This window comes from Syngnathus acus, chromosome 24 (assembly GCF_901709675.1).
Source record: "Syngnathus acus chromosome 24, fSynAcu1.2, whole genome shotgun sequence".
NCBI classification, from domain to species: Eukaryota; Metazoa; Chordata; class Actinopteri; order Syngnathiformes; family Syngnathidae; genus Syngnathus; species Syngnathus acus.
Genome location: NC_051108.1, coordinates 2,277,517 through 2,283,470, shown reverse-complemented (window position 1 = coordinate 2,283,470; position 5,954 = coordinate 2,277,517). Strand labels below are relative to the sequence as shown.

General features: G+C 47.0%; 1 long non-coding RNA gene across 1 annotated transcript; it reads left to right on the top strand.

The window, feature by feature from the left end:
- The first annotated feature begins 2,196 nt into the window (after positions 1–2,196).
- Positions 2,197–4,495, top strand: LOC119118256. The gene is made up of 2 exons (XR_005096682.1): positions 2,197–2,504; positions 2,735–4,495. It is a non-coding gene; the product is annotated as an uncharacterized LOC119118256 (long non-coding RNA).
- Positions 4,496–5,954: the final 1,459 nt, after the last annotated feature.

Sequence of the window (5,954 nt, the reverse complement as noted above, 5' to 3'; positions counted from 1 at the left end):
AACATGTCAACATCAATACTAGGGGGTTGTTTCGCGGACTGGTTCGCCCCCGGGGGGGCGACATGGCTGACTAGAGCGGCTCTGCTTCTTGACTTTTACAAACAAGTTTTTAATCACTGTGATTTATGAGTGCTTTCGATTAGCCAAAATCGCCCTTTTCCTCCGCGGTTAGGTTTACAAATAATCCAAACTTAACTTGATGGATGTATTTTGACAAGCAGGCCTCGCCGTTCAGTGCCAAATTTCGTTTCACTGTGGCCTTCATTGTCCGAGACTGGAATGTCGTGGCGTTCCAAGATTTCCTGATCCAGGTGAGCGACAGGGATGACACGATTTTATCGCAACGATATCCGGAGTCTGTCTTAATACGGCTTTAATCCTAATTATGCAATTTAAAGCTCAGTAGAGCGTGTCGGCCAACACACTGGAGCTCTAGCATCTGTTTCGTAGGGGAAAGTGGATTTCGATAGCAGATCGCTGGCAAATTACTGAAAGCTCATTGAAGGGTATCACATTAGCCTACATTTCTACCATATGTTCGGAAATATAAAACCCATACAAAGCTGCCGCAAACAAACCAAAGGATATTCCATAAAAGAGCAAAATGTAACAGTTGTAGAGAGATTAAAAATAGATATGCTTTTCGAAACCAAATTATGACCTGAGGGGTTCCCCAGGGGTCAATCTTGGAACCCTTACAATACCACCCTGAGTTTGTCAACAACGTTAAGGCTAAAAGTTGAAATATATATATATTGCTGGATTTTGTCAGCCATGTTAAGGCTTCAATTTAAAATTGTGGCAGGATACGAGTTGACCTCATATTTGTATAAGTCAAGTGGCATAAAAGCCGCACTTAACTTTCGAACTGCGTCTGCTCAATGTTAATTTTATACAGGACTGAAGTGTCCCCAATTGCAATTACATATTCCTACGCTCACATGTCCAGCTTGCGCTCCTTTTTAGTAACCATGGGAACCACCTAATTTCCATCTGCTTAATTTGTATGTATTTTACAAATTTGTGTAACCACTTCCTGTGTGTCTGGCTCGGTCTATCGTTCGAGTCCTCTGCTTAGCCTTTAAAGGACGCCGGATGCCACTAGAGAGAAGTTCCATCCCACAGGTTGAGAGCTCCCTTGACCTTAAGAACTAATGAAAAAAAAAAAAGATCTCCCCCATCCGTACACGATTACCTATAGAAAAGCCTCCTGCGGGCTTTTGGTCTTGCTCCCGCCTCCCCTTGGTCTTTACTAGCCTGCCTCCTTCTTCAGTAGCCCTCCTGCTGCGATATGCACGGCTCCTTTGATCTGGCCCGGCGCTCTAATTAGAAGGAAGTGAAGTGTAGGCCGGTGAGGTCACCATTACCCGCGACCCCTCTCATCGACCACTCCAAATGTCGTTAGGGAGCGAGACGTTCTCACGGCGTTGACCCGCTGGCAGGGGATGCCGGGGGGGGATCTGGATCACGTTAGGGACCCCCGTAAAAATCAGGCACAATTTACATCTAATTTCAACCGCCCGAGAGGTCAGTGCGCGGCGACTCGTTAGTGACCGACAGGGGAGAGACTATCCTGTCAAACCCAAAAACCAGGCTGGCCTAAGGTTAGGAGTTCATCATAAACAAAACTGCCGGGACAATTTGTCATAAAGGCACGATTAGGAAATAAAGTGAAGGCAAAGGCCTGGAGCCATCGTGGCAGCAAGCTGGAGACTTGTCATAAAACGAAATGATTGGCCTCATTTGGTGGAGAAGAGTGATGAAACAACACCACGTTGCGTTTGATCACGGCTGTAAAGTAGCGGCCGCTTTACCGTGTGTGTGTCGAAGGATAATGTGTCATTACCTGAGCGATGTGAGTCACCAGAACAGGCACATAAAACCCACAGACATGGGGGAAAAAATGAAGCCTAATCACATTTTGACTCTTGCTTGTTAGAGGGTATTTCCTGTCCCGGACTGATCCGATCTCGCAAAGCCGGCTGCGTCCCAGACGCGGGAGGACTCCCGGCTTGGGAGGCGATAAATTCAGTGCGCTTGCCAACGCAACGGAACTGGCACCGGAAACACATCTGCCGCCGTCTTTTAGCTAATTTTTGATTGTATAAAAAAATGATTTGATCTAGAAATGAAATAATTGATGACAGTGAAAAAGGAAACAAAAAGTGAAATGGAGCTTTGGGGGGGGGGGGGTGAGCATTTAAGCTAACACATCAAAGCTGACGGATGTTTTACTTCAGAGCTTCTAAGCACATCAAACAGACTGTCAAGCATTCATTGTGTTAAAAATGAAGTGAGTGTGGCTAAACAAAAAAATAATAAATCCATAGTTCTGGCAGGTAAACGCCTACACCCTGACACTTCAAAGATTTTGTCCGTTTGTGATTTCAAATCGACGGCGCTCTCCCGTGCGATCATTACGTCCTTGCTTATTATTTTTAAAGGGGTAATATTATTAAATTGCCACGTTCTTAAGGTGCTGAGAGACGCTCAGGTGCACACAGGTGAGTATGAGGAGGAAGATTTATTGCGATATTCATAAGTGAAGAGGCGCTCCGTGTAATTATCATGTCTTGAGTTTTTTTTTTTTCTTGGGAGGACTTTAAAAGAGGCTTCAGAGGGGAGTGTTAACGTTTGACTCTAAGAGATTCCGGCTGTTGTTGGTGGATTATATTAATCCAAATCTGCTGTGCGTTTGTGTTGCGATCATCTGCAATCTGATTTCCGGCTACAGTGGCGCCCATGGAATCAAAGCGCTTCACGCAGCCGCGAAAGAAACCGGAGAGGTTTGGCATCTCGCCCGAGCTACCCGAAAACTGCCTCAGGAATCAAATCCGACACGTCTCGCGGAGGAATGAATCTAAAAAGACGGAAACTGTTGCCCGTCGGTGCTCTCCAGAATCAACTCGAGTGTGCCTGAGCCAAGATGATGCAAGTCAGGCGAACACCTACAGCGGGATCAGCGGAGGAACGTGAAGCGTGGGTGGCGGCGCTACCCTCGCAGCAACCGAGCAATGTTTTTTGTTTTTGCGTGGGTGAATTCCCTACTCCGAATCCTTTCCGGTTTCTGCAGGAACACAATGAACGGATGGCTAATCCAAATAGAAAGAAAAATCAGAAGACTCCATTTGGGCTCCTGACTGGGCTCTTTGACCCTCACCTGTCTCCTTGAGGCTCAAGTAGCCTATCAGGTGGCTTCCGCGAGGTGGATCCTTGCTTAGGACACCAGTCAGCCAACAAACGAGAAGTCAATCACTCCTCCAACGATGCAGGAGAACCTCACACACACACACACCCACACATGCTCGTCCTCTCACCTCTGCTCACCTGAACACTCGATACTGTTGAGTCACGGCTTTGCTAGCGTTTCATCTCTTGACTCGCTCTATTTCACGCATTCTTTTTTGCTTGTTAAATGAGCAGCCTCGAGGGGCCCCCGCGAGAAAAATCACAGTGAGACGTCTGACAGCGTGTGTGTGTGTGTGTTCTTTTATGAGATATAAACACAAGGAAAGGGATGTGAGCTGGAGTGACCTCGCGGGAAGGCACACGTGTAGCCTACACAGCGCATACATCAAACATATCATAAAGTAGCTTAACTGTTTGAGGAGTTAGTCAACGTCTACGGCTTTTGTTTTATTTTAAATTGACTATCACATACATTGTTCTTGGGGACTCAATCACATTCTGAACACACAAAAGGAAAGATGCTAATGTTGCTAAATGTAACCACGTAACAATTACGTATCTGTTGAGCACCAAACAAAAACGTGTAGAAACATGTGTTAGCGTGTTAATGATTAGGAGGAAAGGGGCCATTTGCAAGTAAGCAATGGGAATGTGGGCAGTGGTTTGCTAAGTGGCGCTATCTGGGTCACAGGGCCAAGGCTAGCGGCCGCTCGCTATCAGCCCGGCTCCTCACTCACGTGGAAAAGAGACCAGAGCACTTTGATCCCCGTTTGTTTTTCGCCAAATAAAACGACAACAGAGCTTAACCCCATAGAACTCCAAGTCTGTAATTACTATATATGGTGGACTAGTGGTTAGCTAGCATGTCTGTCTGATAGTTTTGAGGTTCTGTGTTTGAACTCGAAGAATAATGCTATTTGGACAAAATGTCAGGTTGTAGTTTAACTTTCCAAAACTGACATGGTGGGCTTGTATAAACCACCTGAACGCTGTAAAACATACAAACAATATAAAAGGAGTCAGTCTATCGCTAACCTCCGCTAAATCATCATTAGCGACTTCAAATATCATATACTGGTAATCTGTAACAATCTCAACTTCAGTGTCACCTCGTAAGCTCCTCAACATGGTTCAAACTCCACTTTTGAGAGATTGCAGGCATATGTTTCCAGATCCTTCCAAATCTCTCCAAAGCCAAGATGACCAACGTAATGACACAAAAAGCCCAATTACAATAAATGTTTTGACCCTGCCGCCTTGTGTGCCAATGCTGCCTCCAATAAGACCGGGTCACTATGAAAGAAAAGTCTCTTTGTCTTCTCGGGCTCGATGGTTTTTAAGTAGTCGAGGGGCCGCCAGCGCTCAGACGGCAAAGCGTACGTAAGCACATTCACACGCCAGCGAGCGTAAGTGACGGCTGTGTCGGGACCCGCTGACAGGGACCGGCGTGACTGGTGAATTGTCATGACAGTGAGCTAGGGATGAAGAAGCGGGATGGCTCCGGTGGACGAATGACCTCTGACCCAGTCCTCCCTGAACAATAGCGTGAAGAGTTGCTGAAGCTAGAGAAGATTTTTTTTTGGCTTGGGGTGTCTTCTTTGGCTTCCATATCAATGTGTGCATCTCTGACACTAATGCCGTCCTAATGAGCGGCGCTAATAACGCTAGCTTAAGCGCGGGTTGACGTGCCGGGAGGCGAGAGGTGACGGGGGTTAATGGCAAGGAAGGGAAAGGAGTTGGGCCGCCATTGGCAAGATTGGAGAAAGGACACGGCCTCCAGGGCTGTGAAAAGCCAAGCTTTTAACCTGTAATCTTTTTTTAATGGTCAACACCATTACACGGGACGACTTGACTTTTACGTCCACTTTCACAAACTAAATCGCGGCAATCTGACGAACAGCTCAGTCGAATGTTTTCCCTTCCGCTGCAGACCGACGACATATGTACGATTTTCTTCCACCTGGCTAACGAACTCTTGTGTGCCCAGAGTAAACTCATTGCTCCGGCTGGAATCTGCTATGTCGACACGCCGCCTCTTTAAGCGGGGAGCGGCAAGGCAAGAAAGAGCAAACGCCGGCCGTATTGACTCACCGGCAAGGCGCCTTATCACGGTGAGAACCTACACACATGACGAATGGGTCTATGGAGCCCGCAGATAAGACGGGCAGGTAAACGGAAGGAGGGTGGGGGGTCACGGATACGGAGGGGCGGGGCATCCGCGGAACCAGCGCCATTTAGAACGCCGGCGTACACATCTGCTTTGTCGGTTTAGACAGAGGTCAGACGCGCCAGACTGACAGGGAAGGAGTGGACCCTTTAACGGGCCCGTTAACCACATACAAGCTGTCACAAACGCGTCCGGGCTTTCTGCCACATGTGCGCAAGAGAAGGCATTTTAAACACACACACACACACGTCGGGTTCGAAGGGCCACAAAGTCCAGGGCGGTTAGATTACAGAAGCGCCGCCTCGCTCGCTCCTATCTTTATTTAAGCGCTGATTAGGCCGACTCTTTGAAGGCCTCTTTAATTGCCTCCGTGATGGAGTTTTTAAAAGCGTGAAGCTTTTTTTCACCTCTTTTATTGATTTCTCCTCTCATGACACCAATAAAAAACGCCCACACGGCCGTTTTCGGACGCCTTCTGTTTTCTCTCCCCAAATTCCTTCGCTCGACTTAAAACTCTGCCCCCAAGTAACAATTTTATATGTCCCATTTCATTATTCCAACATTTTTATCAGTCAAGACATTTTAAAGCCTTTTTTTT